The 18,818-nt window shown below is 35.3% G+C and overlaps 1 long non-coding RNA gene across 1 annotated transcript; it reads right to left on the bottom strand.

Moving 5' to 3' along the window:
- Positions 1-9,010: 9,010 nt before the first annotated feature.
- On the bottom strand, positions 9,011-17,736 carry LOC145168867 (uncharacterized). The gene is made up of 2 exons (XR_013742138.1): positions 17,545-17,736; positions 9,011-9,264 (listed from the first exon to the last, which is right to left on the bottom strand). It is a non-coding gene; the product is annotated as an uncharacterized LOC145168867 (long non-coding RNA).
- Positions 17,737-18,818: the final 1,082 nt, after the last annotated feature.

Raw genomic sequence — 18,818 nt, 5'->3', positions numbered from 1 at the left:
TGTGTGTAGGTTAAGATTCCTCCTACATCATTTTTCTTAGAGGTATTATGTTTTTATGGAATCTATCCAATTCAGCTTTGCCATAATGTTTTTTCAAAGCTTATTACCTTTGAAGCTTTTGTGTATATTCTCACATTCCTTTGCATGTGCTTTTATTTCAATTTTTTTATCATTTGAAAAAGTATGGGGATTGGTATTCTTTCAGTAGTCGTCATTTTCGCCTTTCTTATGATATTCATGGTACTAATGTTGGATGGAAAAGAAAGTTTTTTTGGATAGATTCACGCAATATTTGGTTCTTTGCCTAACTTGGATGATGGAGTTCCATTCATTGTGGATTTGTGTAGATATCTTACTTTGTTCTCTCGTTACTACACAAAGAGGTTCTTTTTCCTAAGGTGGTACTGCCTTTATGTCATATGACCCCAATTTAGAAAACTCAGAACTAGGGACCAATATTATCAATCAATCACCCAGGTTAGTAATAAATGCCTTTTCTTTCCTAATTTGGTAGTGTATCTTCACTTCTCTTTTTCTAATTCCACCTTATATAAATGTTGTTCTCTTTCTTTCTGTTTGTGCATTAAATATTGTAAGAAAGAGTAAATGCACTTTTAATTTGTCTGCCTATATCTCTGATGAGATATCCCCTTGTGATATTATGTTATAAAATCTGATTTCTAACAAGGGGTTGGATTTTGTAGTTCGTCCAATCGGGTCTCCTTTGTGGCTAGCTGGATTCGGGTCAGACGCATTTATGATTGAACAACTTGTAGGTACTCCTCCTATTTCCTTGGTCGACACCCCACTATCCGTTCCTTTGTCTTTAGATCTCGATGTTGTTCCTTATCGGTTCCTACTACTTCTCATAAGTGCAAACGTTTGTCGATGCCTCACTAATTTGAAAATTTTCTTCGTGAGGTGACAACGTCTCGTGTTTCCTTTAGCCATTCTTTTCCTGATCGTCAACTTCCCAATGTTGTTGATGGTAAAAAAAATTATACCATTATTTTTGTTTTTTCTTCTCAGATATTTGTTTCTTGGTTTCCATTCAACGTTATAAGAACTTGCTCTTCTTGTTTTATGGTACAAGAGGAATTCGATGAAGCTTGTCATTCTATTGGTCATGTTGCAGACATTCTTTCCGCTATGAATGGCAAGAATGCCCATTCCATGATTGTCAGCTTCTCAATGTTTTTAATGGTAAAAAGTTTTATATCATTATTTTTTTCTCTTTCTTCTGCTCTCTTTGTTTCTTAGTTTCTATTCCATGGTATAGGTACTTGTTCTTCTTGTTTTATGCTACAAGAGGAAATGAATGAAGCTTGTTGTATTATTGCTTGTGTTGCTGACATTCTTTCTTTTCTTAGTTTCCATTCCATGTTAGTAGCGAATATGGTCTTTCTTTGGGGATTTAAGCAATGTTTTAGACGCATGTAGGGAAGGACATTAAAAGTAATTATAATGACGAACATAACAAATAATAATTATTGTTATGAAAAGAATTTCCAGATTAATGTATGCATTATATATTAATAATGATCAATATATGTTGAATTGAATGCATGACTAAACATCATGTACGCAGTAAGTTTATTTCCTTATCCATGTGAATGAGATTGAATCATTGTGCTGATGCTGTAATTTGTTTCTTTGCTTGTTGTTTTGCCATGCATTAGTACATGTAGCTTGATATTGATGGCTTGGTGAGGTTGGGACTTTTGGGGTAGTTTTATTTAGGTTATTTAGAGATGATACCAGTTGAGACTTCTCGTGATGTTTCATTTAGACTTGGTTTTGGTACTTGGTTTTTTACCTGTTTGTAAATTTGAATTTTGATGGATTGTTTTTGAAAGTAATACCGGTGATGTTTTTAATACAATTAATAAGATGTTCATTGCATAAATCTATTAAATAATGTTTTTAAAAATTAAAAAATAGGTGGAAAATCACGGTGTTACAAGTTGGTATCAGAGTCATGATATGAATAAACTGAGTACAGTGGACGGTGTCCAGACTTCCAGTGTAGACTAGTTTAATTAGGTGCTTTAGGATCTTAAGGGGGAGGGTGTGTGCTGAGAGATTAGTATAGTTTCTTGTAACTTTATGAACTATACTTTCCTGAAATTTGAAATTGATATGTACCTAAAACTTTTGTTATTTAGGAACTTGCCACACGTTGAAGGAAATACCAATGCTTAGGGTGTTAGAGGGGATTGGGACAACCGCACATTGGAGATGCCAACGTTTATTTTTCAGACCCTACATGTTGGTCGTCAGATACAAGCTAATTCAGCGCATATCATACGTAGCACCTTCAGTACCGCTATCATTACTGACCTCCAGGAGCAGCCCCAGGCGTGGTATGTTGAGTTCTTGTAACGTCCCAAAGTTCCAGAAAAAAATTTCATTTAAAATAAGTTTAACCAATTAAAACCCTTTTAGATAAATCAATAAGTGACATTAATTTTGATTTCATACCATCAAATTATCATTGTTGAATTCACAAAACAATGAAAACCATTAATGTATGATACGTGTGTAAAGTCCCGCCGAGCTATTCACACGAACAACCTGAAAAACATTTTAATCTACAACTGTATGCACAAAGGTTAGTGAGTTCCCTTGTGTAGCACATATTACACCATGCATACAATGCATATAAGCAAATTTCTCAACCGTAGCACCGAACAACCAAGTCTCTTATTCACATACCTATATCATACATAACGAGTCCAGATCTTCGGTATCGTTTACATGGTTCTAGCCATTGTTATACTCCACAATTCCAGGGGACACATCCTAATCCTACATAAGGTGTCAGGGGCCAAATCCTGGTATTTCAGACTATTGACATGGTTTCAGCCATGGTCTTTTCCTACAATTCCCGGGGCCACATCCGGGTCTTACATATAGGTGTGAGGGGCCATATCCTAGTCCTTCATACTCCATGGTTACAACCTTGATCTTTTCCTACAATGCTAGCGGCTACATCTTGGTCTTATAGACAGGTGCTAGGGGCTACATCCTGGTCTTTCACATAATACATAAAGTTGTGTGTAGTCTTAGATAAGATAGACAGTCGAACAAATAGTCGACCTGAGAGCAACAAATCAATCAAGAACCATGCAATAAGGCTTTAGACCAAGAGTTCTTAGGCTATCTATTTTAACAACATAAAACCCTCAATTAACAATCAATATTATAATACCACTACAAGAAAAACACGATTTTGACAGGGAAGGAATCCGTTGCGAAAAGCTGAAATTCCATTGCAAAAGACAAATAGCGATGGAAATTGCGACTACCGATTTTCGTCCCAAAAAAGCCCATACAGAGGGTTTGCTACAGAAACAATCATTTTTTCACAGATATGACAACGGAATGAAATCCGTTGTAGATGGTATTCCATCGTATATTGCGTAGTACGATTCCTTTGCGAATTCCATAGTAGTTCTTCCATCACAAATTCTGTTGTAGTGGATCTGTAGCAAATTCTGTGGTAATGAATCCCTCGCAAAATCCATGGTGATGAATCCCTAGCAAAATACGTAGTGATCAATCCCAAGCAAATTCCGTGGTTGTGAATCCCTATCAAATTCCGTGGTGAAGAATCCCTAGCAATTTCTGTGGTTGTGAATCCCTAGCAAATTCTGTGGTGATGAATCCCTAGAAAATACTGTGGTTATGAATCCGTACCAAATTTCGTGGTGATGAATCCCTAGCAAATTCGATGGTGATGAATCCCTAGCAAATTCCATGGTGTATATGATATAGCAGATTCCATAGCAATGATTCCATATGCACAAATTGATGATTGATTTATAAATTAAATCCAAATTATTTTGTAGTAATATATGAAAAACAAAAATAACAAAAAAAATCAAAGAACATTACATCATAAAATAATACAATAATTATTCATTATATGGAAAATGGAAACTGGCTACTCTAAAATAAATACTTTGTAATAAACATATCATCACTTTATGACCTACTAGTTTTGTTGTTCTCTAATAACATTAATGAGATCCATTGTCGATTTAAGTTGTTTATCAAGTTGCTCGACTCTTGCGTTGTATTGTTCTTCTTGGGCCTTCATTATTTCTTTAAGCTCTTCATTTTTCTCTGTTTGTTTAACAACAAGCTCCCTCATTTCTTCCAATTCATCAATTTTTTTCCGGAATGTAAGATACATCCGTTTTAACATTAATATTGGGAATCACCTTTGCAAAAGATCCTAATCCATCAAAGTCTTTTTTTTTTCATGACCACTAACAACATCATAACATAGTTTGTCCTCCTTTAATGCAACACCTTCAGCATCCAACTCCATCGTGATTCTTTGTGTGTGTATATAGGAACAATTCACGATGGGGTGGATCACGTCCTATTTTCCTATTCTGCATAAATACCATAAAATGTAAAATATACACATAAACATAAAAATTGATGTACCATTAGAAAAAACTACCAAATCAGAAGCTATCTTCAAATGATTTGCGGATCCAACGTTATGGGTAGGTTGTGCTATTCCGTCAGCCACACCGTTACGCCTATTTATCTTGTTCTGCTCGGATTTCAGCTTCTATTCATCTGTATTCCATTTTGCACGCCAGGAGTTCCAGACTTCTTGTGAAATATGAGTTGGTTTAAAGGCATGCGGGTTTCTTTGTTGGCTCCGCATCTTGTAGAGATACTGGCCATAAGTTTATGCAGCTTTACTTTCCCAAGCTTTCCTTACTATCGAGTCTATTGTTTCACCCCAACAACATTTTTTCTACACATTAAAAATATAAACATAAGTATAAATGTAAATGTTTTCCAAACAACAATTTATCACATATAGTTAACTACCTGGAACTCCTCCTAATATAATTCGCGCATTTCTTTGCTTACTTTTCCCCAAGTGTACACTTGTGGATCTACTCTTTGGAAAAAGGACAGACTAATAATGTGTGCACAAGGGTCTGGTGGAATGAGCCTGCAAATAATCATGTGTTCGTTTTAGTTTTGAATTAATAAGTACATGTACACCAAAAGGTTATACATATAAAAAGTTGTAAGATATGATTGGTAACTCACGTTTATGCCAAACATGAACATTTATACGTCCATCAAGTATGCAATATTCAGAGGAATTTTTTTCACCTTCTACATTTTCCTCAACATATCCATTCACAGTTGGTTGTGTTAGTGATGGGGTAGATTCTAGGGTAGGTGTTGTGATAGATGTATATGTTGAGGATGTGGTAGTTCCTTTAAGTAAATAGGATGTGGTAGTTATTGTAGTTGTTGAGGATGGTAGTGTCAATGAAGGTGTTAAGTTTGTGGTAGTAGGTATAGGTGTTGATGATGTGGTAGTCGATGTCGGTGTTGAGTATGGTTTCGATGATGTAGGTGTTAAAGTTTTGGTTATAGATGTAGGTGTTGAAGATGGTATCGATGGTCCAGTTGCTGAAGTTTTAGATATATTTGCAGAGGATGGTGTGGTTGTTGTGAGTGATGCTGATGAAGTGTTAGTGATCGTTGGTGTTATTGATTTAGTTTTAGGGGTTTTGGTGCTAGATGTTATAGGTGCATTGGATACGGTTGATGATTTTGAGAAGTCAACTTCTTCATCTAGTAATTGTCTGCTTATGAATTTTTCAGTTGTAGTCTTGTTGTGGTTCAAAACCTGAGGTGCAATGAGTTTAGTTGACTTCACACCTGGTGATCCTTTTTGTTTCAAGTTCGACATCTTTCTTGCTTAAAGATAAACAAAATCTATAGTCAATACCAATTTATTAAAGATGATAAACTATTGATGAGCAGAGAATAATCATACAATAAAAATAAATTATAGATGAATGCATTACTACGCATGCATATTATTGAATACACCTTTTGAATAATATTGACTACTTTGTTAACATGTAATTAAAGTGCGACAATGATATATTATGAAATCAAAACCAATGTAGTTGTAAATTAAGATGATAATATATATGAAGATGATCATAGAACAAGAAACGATGATCATGACAATAGTAAATTAAACAAAAATAAATTTTGGATGAGTGACAACCTATATCGCCAAAGTCAGTGCACACACGTAATGAAGAAATGTAGATTTCGATCAATTAGCCGACGGAGATGATTATAGAAAATGTATTCCCTATTTATAATAAGTTAACTTACCCTAATATGCAGGCTTAACGTATGTACGTTAGAGGGAAAGGAATTGTGAAATTTTTTGAAGCTCCACTAACGAAAAATTCAAATTGTACAAATTAGCGCTAAATATTTAGTAATTCAAATTTTTTAAAGTAGTTCCAGCGAGATAGAAAGGGTGTATAACGTCAACAAAGAATAAAGAGTAACGAGGTTTTCATACCATAATTTTAATTTGAAATTATAAAGGAGAATGAAACAATAATAAAATATACATCTTATGTTGCTATGTTTAAAACAAAATGTATATATAAACTGTGTATGGGTCATGGGTCATGTGTTAGTTGCTTATAGTGTCATGGTAATACCCATTGATGCATGACATATGGGTCATGCGTCATGTGTTAGTTGCTTATATAGTGTCAAGGTAATACCCATGGATCACATATGGGTCATAGGGTCAAAAAGGTAGTTGGTTATAGTGTCATGGTAATATCCATGGATCACATATGGGTCATGGGTCAATGTGGTAGTTGGTTATAGTGTCATCGTAATACCCATAGATGACATATGGGTCATGGGTCAATGTGGTAGTTGGCTATAGTTTCATGGTAATACCCATGGATGACATATGGGTCATGGGTCAGTGTGGTATTTGGTTATAGTGTCATGGTAATACCCATGGGTGACATATGGGTCATGGGTCAATGTGGTAATTGGTTATAGTGTCATGGTAATACCCATGGATCACATATGGGTCATGGTTCAATGTGGTGGTTGGTTATAGTGTCATGGAAATACCCATAGATCACATATGGGTCATGGTTCAATGTGGTATTTGGTTATAATGTCATGGTAATACCCATAGGTGACATATGGTCATGGGTCAATATGGTAGTTGGTTATAGTGTCATGGTAATACCCATTGATCAGATATGGGTCGTGGATCAATGTGGTAGTTGGTTATAGTGTCATGGTAATACCTATGGATGACAAATGGGTCATGCGTCAATGTCGTAGGTGGTTATAATGTCATGGTAATACCAATAGGTGACATATGGGTCATGGTTCATGTGGTATGGTAACACCCATGGATGACATATGGGTCATGGGACATGTGGTAGTTACTTATAGTGTCATGGTAACACCCGTGGATGACATATGGGTCATGGATCATGTGTTAGTTGCTTATAGTGCCATGGTATCATCAATGAAAGACATATGGGTCATGGGTGTGATGGTAACACCGATGGATGACATATGGGTCATGGGTCAATATGGTAGTTGGTTATAGTGTCATGGTAATACACATGGATCATATATGGGTCATGGGTCATGTGTTATGGTAACACCCATGGATGACATATGTGTCATGGGCTATATGGTAGCTGCTTATAGTGTCATGGTAATACCCATGGATGACATATGGGTCATGGATCACGTGTAAATTTCTTATAGTGTCATCGTAACACCTATGGATGACATATGGGTCATGGGTGTGATGGTAGCACCCATGGATGACATATGGGTCATGGTTGCTTATAGTATCATGGTAATACCTATGGATGCCATATACTTCATGAGTCAATGTGGTACTTGGTTCTAATGTAATGGTAATACCCATCGATCACATATGAGTCATGGGTCAATGTGATAGTTGGTTATAGTGTCATGGTAATACCCATGGGGTGACATATGGGTCATGGGTCAATGTGGTAGTTGGTTATAGTGTCAAGGTAATACCCATGGATCACATATGGGTCATGGGTCAAAGTGGTAGTTGGTTATAGTATCATGGTAATACTCATGGATGTCATATGTGTCATGGGTCAATGTGGTAGGTTGTTATAGTATCATGGTAATACCCATGGATGACATATGGGTCATGGGTCAATGTGGTATTTGGTTATAGTGCCATGGTAATACCCATGGGTGACATATGGGTCATGGGTCAATGTGGTAGTTGGTTATAGTCTCATTCTTTTACCCCTGGATCACATATGGGTCATGGGTCAATCTAGTAGTTGGTTATAGTGTCATGGTAATACCCATGGATCACATATGGGTCGTGGGTCAATGTGGTAGTTGGTTATAGTGTCATGCTAATACCCATGGATGTCATATGTGTCATGAGTCAATGTGGTAGTTTGTTATAGTTTCATGGTAATACCCATGGATGACATATGGGTCATGGGTCAATATGGTATTTGGTTATAGTGTCATGGTAATACCCATGGTTGACATATGGGTCATGGGTCAATGTGGTAATTGGTGATAGTGTCATGGTAATACCCATGGATCACATATGGGTCATGGGTCAATGTGGTGGTTGGTTATAGTGTCATGGAAATACCCATAGATCACATATGGGTCATGGGTCATGTGGTATGGTAACACCCATGGATGACATATGGGTCATTGGTCATATGCTAGATGCTTATAGTGTCATGGTAACACCCATGGATGACATATGGGTAATGGGTGTGATGGTAACACCCATGGATGACATATGAGTCATGGGTCAATGTGATAGTTGGTTATAGTGTCACGATAATACCGATGGATGACATATGAGTTGTGGGTCATGTGGTATGGTAACACCTAGGGATGAGCATAACCGGGTACCCGCCTATTTTAGCTGGAACTGGAACCGCTCCCGGAACCGGCGGTTCTTAAGTTATTGGAACCGGAACCGGAACCGCCTACACCGGTTTCTAGAAAATTGGAACCGCTCATGGAACCGTTGGAACCGGTTCCGGTTCCGGGTACCCAGCTTTTTAAATATAAAAGTTTTTATTTATAAATTATAGAGTGCATCGAATGGATATTAACGTTTACAAACATCGGAAGTAGAAGATATGAAAATAAAACAATTATAAAAACTTGATCTTTTACATAACCACATATTAAACTTTAAAAACACTTCCTACAATTAAAAAAATTAATAGAAAACATTTCCCATCATGTGAAATTTAACTAGTAGAGATGACAAAAATAACAAATCACAAACAATAAACATAAAACAACAACAAGAAAAACAACACATCAAAAACAACATAGCCATGAATTGGATCCATTGATCTTGTCAGCTCATCTGTCGAGGTCGGTATACTGCATGGATATAACATAAGATTTAGTATGTGATTGGTAAGATTCCTGTAAAGTTATATAGAAGAAAACCATCAGAAGTTAATGAAAATGGCAATCCATTCAAGATTTATGAATCATATACCAAACATAAACCTAATATTAGTTTATCTTTATATCCATTTAGTTTTAAAAGCAAAAATGCTTGACTATTTGTGTTTAGTTAAATCAATTCATATATTGGAACATTAGAATGGTTCATTTGAAAAGCAAAAAGAGATAGAAATTGGATATTATGACATGACTTCTTCGATAAAAAGATAAACTAATATTAGATTTAATACAAAAATCAATTGACATACCATCACTAGTGAGTCGAGATTCACAAATGGAAATTAACAAAAAAAAAATTAACAAAAAAATTAACATATGGAAATCGAGATTCAACCTAAAGACTCGACAAATTAACAAAAAAATCAACAAAAAAATAGAAATTAATAGTCTAATAATCTAATCGAGATTCGCAGATGGAGGTTGAACAACCTAAGATATAGATAATGGAGATATCCAATTTCACAGTCAACAGATACAATCATGTTTGAGAGTTACGACTGATAATCTGACCTGAAAGATGAAAGAGACGAGGGAGAACCTAAGTAGGGATGATCAGAGCGACGTGGTCCACCTTGAAGTGCCGATTGAGAGATAGAGAGACGACGGAGACGAGTGAAGTTTAATTCTTGGAACAGATTGAAGTGCCGACTGAAGCTTAGATTGAAGCTTGGATTGAACAGAACGATGACCGGAGTCTGGAGAGATTGAAGCTTCGATTAACCGAAGGATGGGTTTGAGAGGGGAGAGAGGAGAGTGACGAGAAGAAAAGACGACGTTTTTTTGGAATGAAAATCATAAACCCTAAAAACGCATTTGGTCTAAAGATAATTAGTATAAGTTCTTTCACCCTAGTTTTTTAAAACAAAGGCACCAACATATAAAAATTAAATATATATTTTTTTATAAAAAGGGGGGTACCCGTCGGTACCAGTTCCGGGGAACCGCCGTTTCCAGGTACCCGGTATTGGAACCGGAACCGACGGTTATCCAGCGGGTATCGGTTTCGTAAAAATGAGAATTGGAACCGGAACCGCTTAAGGCGGTTCCTAGACTTTAGGAACCGGAACTGGAACCACCTAAGGCAGTTCCAGTTCCAGAACCGGCAGTTCCGGTTCCGAAAGCAGATACACGCTTCCGCTGCTCATCCCTAGTAACACCCATGGATGACATATGGATCATGGGTCATGTGGTAGTTGCTAATAGTGTCATGGTAACACCCATGGATGACATATGGATCATGGATCATGTGTTAGTTGCTTATAGTGTCATGGTAACACCCATGGATCACATATGGGTCATGGGTGTGATGGTAACACCCATGGATGAAATATGGGTCATGGGTTGCTTATAGTGTCATGGTAATACTTGTCGATAACATATGGGTCATGGGTCAATGTGGTAGTTGGTTATAGTGTCATGGTAATACCCATGGATCAAATATGGGTCATGGGTCAATGTAGTAGTTGGTTATAGTGTCATGGTAATACCTATTGGTGACATATGGGTCATGGTCAATTTGGTAGTTGGTTATAGTGTTATGGTAGTACCCATGGATCACGTATGGGTCATGGGTCAATGTGGTAGTTGGTTATAGTGTCATGGTAATACTCATGGATGACATATGGGTCCTGGGTTATTGTGGTAGTTTGTTATAGTGTCATGGTAATACCCATGGATCACATATGGATCATCGGTCAATATGGTAGTTGGTTATAGTGTCATGGTAATACCCATTGAGCACATATGGGTCATGGGTCATGCGGTAGTTGCTAGATTAAAACGGCATATATCAATTGTGTCGGTTGTGTTTTAAAATTGGTTGATTTTTTGTTAATTCTAATTTTTGACAAAACTACCCTTACTAATCAAATATGATTCATTGTATGTATGGGGGCAATTAGGTCATTTTATAGTCAACATCTTCTAGGCGCCTTAATTTTTCCGACACATCACGTCTTTTCAGTTCTTCAGGCTTACTAATCAAAACCCTAAAATCGTTTTTAGAGAATCGTTATCTTAGTTGTGGAATAATATTATGGAAGCCAATACTTCTTCGAAGATGCAACCAATACAGCAAATCAAAACGCTAACTGACATGTCATTGGAAGTGATTGAGAAAATAATAGTCGAGGTTGGAAAATTTTCAGCAGTCGACGCTTTCAAGATGAAGGTTGTGTAAGTTTTGTCTTCAATCCTTCTATTACACATGTATATTTGATTTGTGCTTACAGTTAGGGGCCAATATTGTATTTCGTTTTCAGTTGCAGAATCTTTATCAAGGCAAGAAAAATGGAAGAAACATACAAACAAATGGAGATAGATGGATTACGTTTTCGTTGTTGGTCTGATGAGAAATATGCAGTTGTCAACAAATGCAAAGAGTTGAGAAACCCAAATATTATGTTCACGGATGGATTGGTACGATGTTATTTGTATAGTATTACTTTGTTTTTTGTTATGCATTACTTTAACTAGAAATTATGTGTTTAATTTTGTTTTTCAGATGATTTTTTTTCTTGGAAGGTGATGAAGGGAAAACGATGCTTGAAGAAGCATCTTCATTACGACATTTGGATGAAACATTTGTCCAGTGAATGATGATGATGGCAGAAGGAAGACAGAGGAAATAGGAAGCTTTGGACATGTTGAGCGATGCCCACCGTAGAACAAAATGTACTTGGAATCTTAGAGCAGCTTGTTCCAAGGTTCATCTCCACTTAAATAGGGACAGGAGAAAACATGTACACTTCCATGGATTCTACAGAACTTGTGTAATGCATAGTTCTGTGATTAGTGTGTCAGAGGCTTTTGTATATGGATACAAATTGGTGTTCAGATGTGAAATTTGTTTTTGGGAGGCTTGTTTCGTTAGGTTTGCAAGGGAGTTTGGGATCATTTATGAGTAGTTTGTTGATATGTACTTTCATATTATGACAATTAATGATATGTACACTCTTTTGGTTTAATATATAAATGTAAAGTAAGTTAGTTGATAAGTAGTTAGTCGATGTTGTTACTTGATTAGTAAATATGTTGTGTTCTTAATAAGGGACTAAAAGTGTAAAAGTTTGGAAAGTAATGTGGCAAAATGAAGGTCAACAAAAGTTTACTAAGGGACTAAAATTGTAAAAATTTGGAAAGTCGTGTGGCAAAATAAAAGTCAACAAAAGCTTACTATTCCTAACTTGGTCAAGCTTTAATATATATATATATATATATATATATATATATATATATATATATAATGGTGTTTATATTATGTTAGTAAAATTAAATGGTTGTGTTATAATTATCAATTTTGACATATATGTTAATTTAGTGTATGTTACTTTAATGACAATTGGTGAATTTTGTCATGAGTCATGTTTTTAAAAAGACACAAATTTAATGGACCGGTTCTGTTTTCAAAGAGATTTAAGTTTTTTAAATTAATAGTATTGACAAAAATACCCTTACCATTTACATATGAAGCTTTGTATGTATAAGGACAATTAGGTCAATTAACATTCTAAACATTTAGGCGCCATAATTTGGAGTCATAGTCATCCCTTCGTTTCTCTTTTTCAGCGATAGATCAACTACAATCCATTCCCAAACATCTAACTTCCGATACGGTGATAAATAAACCCTAAAATCCTTGTTCTTGCATTATCTACATTACAGTCGAAGCAGTTGAACATCATGGCAGCGAGTTCTTTATCAACAAGAATGTGAACAAGACAGCAAGGAACAACGATTACTGCTCTGCCATCGCAACTGATCAAAAAAATAGTAACTATGGTTGGGGGAAAATCACCAATCAATGTTTTTAAGTGCCAGTTAGTGTAAGCTTCGTGTACAATACTTCTATTATATTTGTATATGTAGTTAATTTTGTGTTTAATATATGAATTTTGTTAATTTGTAAATTATAGTTGCAAACTCTTTAGAGATTCTGCAACATCATAAGAAATATATAAAACCATGGACACATATCGATTAAGGTTTCGTCCATTTAGTGTTGATATGGATGAAGTCATCCACATATGCTGAAAGTTGACCCACACATACTCTTCAACGATGGAATGGTACTCTTTTTTATGCATTCTACTAATTACACATGTAAATTGTTTTTTGTATTTGTATTTGTTTATATTAAAATTGTATGATTACTTAATCTATTTCAGGCGAAGTCTTTTTTGTTAAGAGAAGATGAAGTAGGGAAACAGTTGCTTTAAGATGCAGCCGATAAGGAACAGTTGGATGCAATATCCGTTCTGGGAATGCTGCTGATGGCCGAAGGCAGTGAAAGGAAGCAAGAAGCTCTGATCATGTTGAATAATGCTTACATTAGTACAAGAAGAAGTTGGAATCCGAGACAAACATGTTACAAGGTTCGAAGGCACTTGGTTAGGAAAGGGAGATCAAAGAAGATACAATTCCATGGCTTGCATAAAAGTTGTGCAAAGCATCATTTTGTGAGCGGATATGAAAAAGCGTTTATGCATGAATACAGTTGGTTGTTTAATTGTGATATTTGTTTGTGGGAAGCATGTTTTGTTGAGTTTGCTAGGATGTTTGACATTAGTTTAGAGTAGTTATATGATGGTTGTTTGATTCAGACAATTAGTGATGCATATTATATATGTATTTTGGTGTAATGTGAATATATACTTGTAATTTGGTGAAATGTTAATATATATTTGTAATTTGGTTTAGTATCAATACATAAATGTAATTTATTTTGGATTTGGTAATTAGACTTTACACTGTGTATGGTATATAGTAAAGTAGTAACTTGATGATGTTAATTTGTTTAATTTTGATCGTTTTTTACATCATGGTAAGTTTCAAAGAGTTTATTTTGCTTACCTTTTGAATTTTTATCATTGTAATTATTTAAAAACATCAAACATTGTTTTTCTTTTTGTTTAGTTATTTTGGGGTTACAATTTAGGCTTTGTATTTAATACTACAATTTATATATTTTATCTCTTTCTAAAATAATATTTGGATTTTATTTTAAGTTTAATTTAAAATTTGATTTAAGTGAATGCTTTAACGTTATATTTAAACTAATAATTTAAGTATTTCATACTATTCAAAGCTATGACTTTATAATACATATTATTTAAATTTATTACACGTGTACTACATGGGTTTTAACCTAGTATTGAATAATGTCGACCAAATACTTTGACCTAGTATCCATCCACCACATCGAAATCAAGTGTTGTCGAAGGTTTCCTCATACACTCTTTCCTTGAATTTATGTTCTACAATTCTCAAATTCAATTAAACCATTCTACAAATATTCTACGCCGTTATCAAATCATCAAAGTCATTCATCCATTCAAATGAGAAAAATTTGAAGATTGGTTCATCAATCGATCATTAATTTTTTGAAACGATTTGTTGTAAAGGTACCTTTGCAATATTTATATATGTACTTCAAATCTCATCTATTAATTTGAAGCAACATTAATGAACATAATATTGTGTTATTTAAATGTATATTTTACAGATTTAACATCATGAACAATACCAATAGAACATGGATGTATGAAAGAAAAGATAATCGTGGTTGTGTATCGTCTGTTTTCATACAAGGAGTGAAAAAATTTGTAGACTTTGGTACCAGTCAGCAAAGGTTCATGGACGAAAATAGAATCAAATGCCCATGCATCCAATGTCGTAACATACCATATAGAGACCCTTATACTATTAAGCATCATTTGTATGGAATTTAACGTTGCTATGAAATTTAATTTCGTAACAAATGTCGTCACAAATTAGCTAGGCTTTTTTTCCATAGAAAAACAAGCAAATGAAATCAAATTCCATAGCAGAATTCCCTAGCAAATACCTACGAATGGTACTTCCATAGCAAAACAACTATGGGATTGGTTTTTTGTTGAAATATTATGTTGCATATTAAACACGATAATTATTTCCATAGCAGCAATACAACGGAAAGTGTTTTCATAAAAACTTTCGTTGGAAAATTGCTACAAATGTTTTTTCCATAGAAATATTTGTAGCATAATACCAACGGATATGGAGTCGGTAGCATTTTCCCTAGCAAGTCCCATGCTCGCTACTGGAAATAAATTACGTAGACAATGTGGTCGTAACCTTGCTATGGAATGACATTCCATAGCACGATCCATTGCAGATTAACAACAAAAGTACGTTACATAGCGCCAATCCCTAGCAAAATCGTGTTTTTCTTGTAGTGTAGAAACCACATACAACACTCAACCAGTCTAGCATATCTTGACACCAAGATTCCTACACTACACATGGATATCAAGGAAATATCCTAGTTCACTTGCATATTCGTAGTTAAAAAGTACCAGTATCATATCAAACAAAGGATATACAGTGTCATAGGTGGCATAATGGGAAGACTCACTTGAATCGCAGGACTGTAGAAGCACTGCTACTCTCTCAACGCCTCACACTGATCAGACCCGCGAACGAACTATCACCAAATAGAGATCAAGCTACTAGAGTAGTTAGCTTGGACTCCCTCTCTGGACACTTAAACCCCATACCAATAACTCTACTTAGGTGATTTACATATAATACATATATTAGACTTTATTTATACTTTTACTTCTTAACTTTCTTGTATTATCATGTTGGACACACACCTCCTCTTATATGATTATATAGGCATTAATCACACCCTTATATACATCTTTTTATACATATATTAGGATATGCATGATTCAAACATATTATTGGGTTTACACACAAACATACACACACACACACACACGAAAATACACACATGCAACCTTAAACTGAACTTAATCTTCGTTTTAAGCACTCACATCCAACCGAACTTATAAACCATAATATGGGTTGTGTTTTAACCACAAAACATAGTTCAAAATTAGATTTCAATGACCAAAGAACATCATCAAGCTGTAGCTTTTCGGTTTGAAAGTTTCTAGGACAAATGTCAAGTAAAAAGGTGTTGTTTTCTTGGTTCTAGGCACCAACACAAAGCTAAATTGAATAAGACAGAAACCTAACACAAGATGTGAAATAGATCCAAAATATTTGAAAGGAAACAAACTCCTGTATTACCAAAAATGTCCTGAACTAAGTGTGTTTATTAGACCAGAGGGAGTGGTGCGGCCTGGACACCGCCCCCTGGGTGGACCCTAGGGTGCACTGCGGCTTTAGAAGGGTGCGCTCTATGGATGTTTTTGATTGGTTGCTCACATTTGACCGTTGCAAACGGTCCAAAATCTGATTTTTTAATTTTTTTTTCTCTTTTAAACTTTAACACATATTTAAACCATTCAACCCTTCTCATTTTTTATACTTATCTACTACATTACCTTTCAAAAAAATAAAAAAAATGTCTTCGTCCGATTCTTCTGAAGAGTTTGATGTTATGTTTGATTTTTTTTGTCGCTGCTGCTACATTTGCGGAACAAATGTTATGTCCGATTCTTCGTCCGATATATATATATATATATATATATATATATATATATATATATATATATATATATATATATATTAAGTTTGTAGGATTTTTATTTGGGCAATGGAAGGTAATGTTATTTTTATTTTGAAGTAATGAAATGAATTGTTTTTATTAAAATTATAGTTTTTATTTAATTAACAAAAAAAAAAAAACCCAAAGTGTGTCACCACTCCTTGAGTGTGGTATGAGACTACACTTTTGTGGTAATGGGTGACGTGACGCCTATGTGTCACTACGGTTTCATGAGGGAGTGTGGCACCACTCCCTCCAACCTTTCGTTTTGCAAACATTTGAGTCTAAATTCTTGATCCTAACTGACCACACTATCTTAAGTGTAGAAGGAGGTAAAAGAGATCATTAGAGATTATTAACAAGATTTATAACTCTTTAAACTCGATAGCAGCAGTCTACAAAATATAAATCTCGTCATAAGTTCGGTATTGGAGTTTACATGAATATTTTGGGTTATTTCCTTGGTTCTAGAAGCCTACACCTGGTCTAAAGTGATATGAGAACCATAAGACATCATTTGGGAAGAGCACAGGGTTAGAACTTCAGAAAATCGACCGCAAGAGGCCTCAAAACAGAAATCTCATGATATCCCGTTTTATTGGCTGTAGGTGGCTGTCGGAGACTACTCCGGCCACCACAGTACTAAGGATTGCACTAAACACCTATTAGGGAAAAGTGGGGAGGATATATACCTGAAATACCGCTTGACTCGAACTTCATAGCAAGAAAACTTCACAAACCCTAGCTATGGAGGTGAAGATGTACCCTCGATGTCCTTACGGGATTTTCAGCCAAAAGAAGAGAGTGCTCGATCTATAAGTCAAAGGGAAGACATCTAAGGAATTGGGACCATTTGATTTTGAAGATTCAATCATTGCAGGCTCCAAAACGGGATAAAAGACGATCCTGTTTTATGCGATCACTACTCCCTTAACAAGACATAAGGTTTTGGTTTTTTGCACAGTTAGTCCCTCGGAAATGGCATGCTTAGGGAATCCACCCTGATTCTAATATCTCCTTCAAATCAACTTTCCAAAAATGGCACAACACCCCCCTAGAATTATAAATCCTTACTAAATTAATAAGTTGATTTATTTTAACTAGAGTAAATTACTAAAATCATCCCTATGGTTTGGACAAAATTACACGTTTGGTCCCTAACCTTTTTTTGCAACGGGATCGTCCCTGTGGTTTGATTTTGTTATGTTTTTCGTCCTTATGGTTTGGTCAAAATTGCACATTTGGTCCATAACTTTATGTACGTAAGAGACGAAAAACGTAACAAAATCAAACCATAGGGACCATCCGAGTGCAAAAAAAATGTTAGGGACCAAACGTGCAATTTTGACCAAACCATAGGGACGATTTTAGTAATTTTCATCCGCTAAAACATTGGAACGAATGTTTTAATGTAGAAGATCACCTTCGGGCACAAATACCGACTCGATCCTTAATGAGAAACACACGATCCAAAGATGAAGCGGGTAACATACACATCACAACTGCCATACGTATAGAGGAACTAATTCCTTAATCATAAATTTAGAGACTCCTAGATCTCTCGGCTTCGCGTCATTCTACTGATAAACTGGATAACAGGACTCGTGGCTAACTATCGCATGCCAACAACTTCATATATAGACGATGGGCGAAAAACCCACTCGAGTAACCAATAGTACAAATACTAAACTAGTCTACACATCCATTCTGTTGTAAAAGCCCTATCGTCTATTCATAGAGATAATTATACGTAACAACAATGCATCTATTTTAACCTGATATTTCCATATCTATATACATTTTGGGTATTATTTTAACACATTTAAAACTGTATTTTGGTGAAATGCAAAGATATTTGGTACTTATTAAGTTAAATTTTATTTTTTAGCCAAAAAGGACTCTATTGAAGAAAAAATATTGAACCCGACAAAAGTTCGATACGTGGAGGACTGCAGCTGAAACTTGG

This window comes from Lactuca virosa, chromosome 4, assembly GCF_052849685.1.
Source record: "Lactuca virosa cultivar CGN04683 chromosome 4, Lactuca_virosa_CGN04683_v6, whole genome shotgun sequence".
In the NCBI taxonomy this organism is placed as follows: Eukaryota; Viridiplantae; Streptophyta; class Magnoliopsida; order Asterales; family Asteraceae; genus Lactuca; species Lactuca virosa.
The sequence above is the reverse complement of the archived record's forward strand: the minus strand, read 5'-3'. Positions and strand labels throughout refer to the sequence as shown.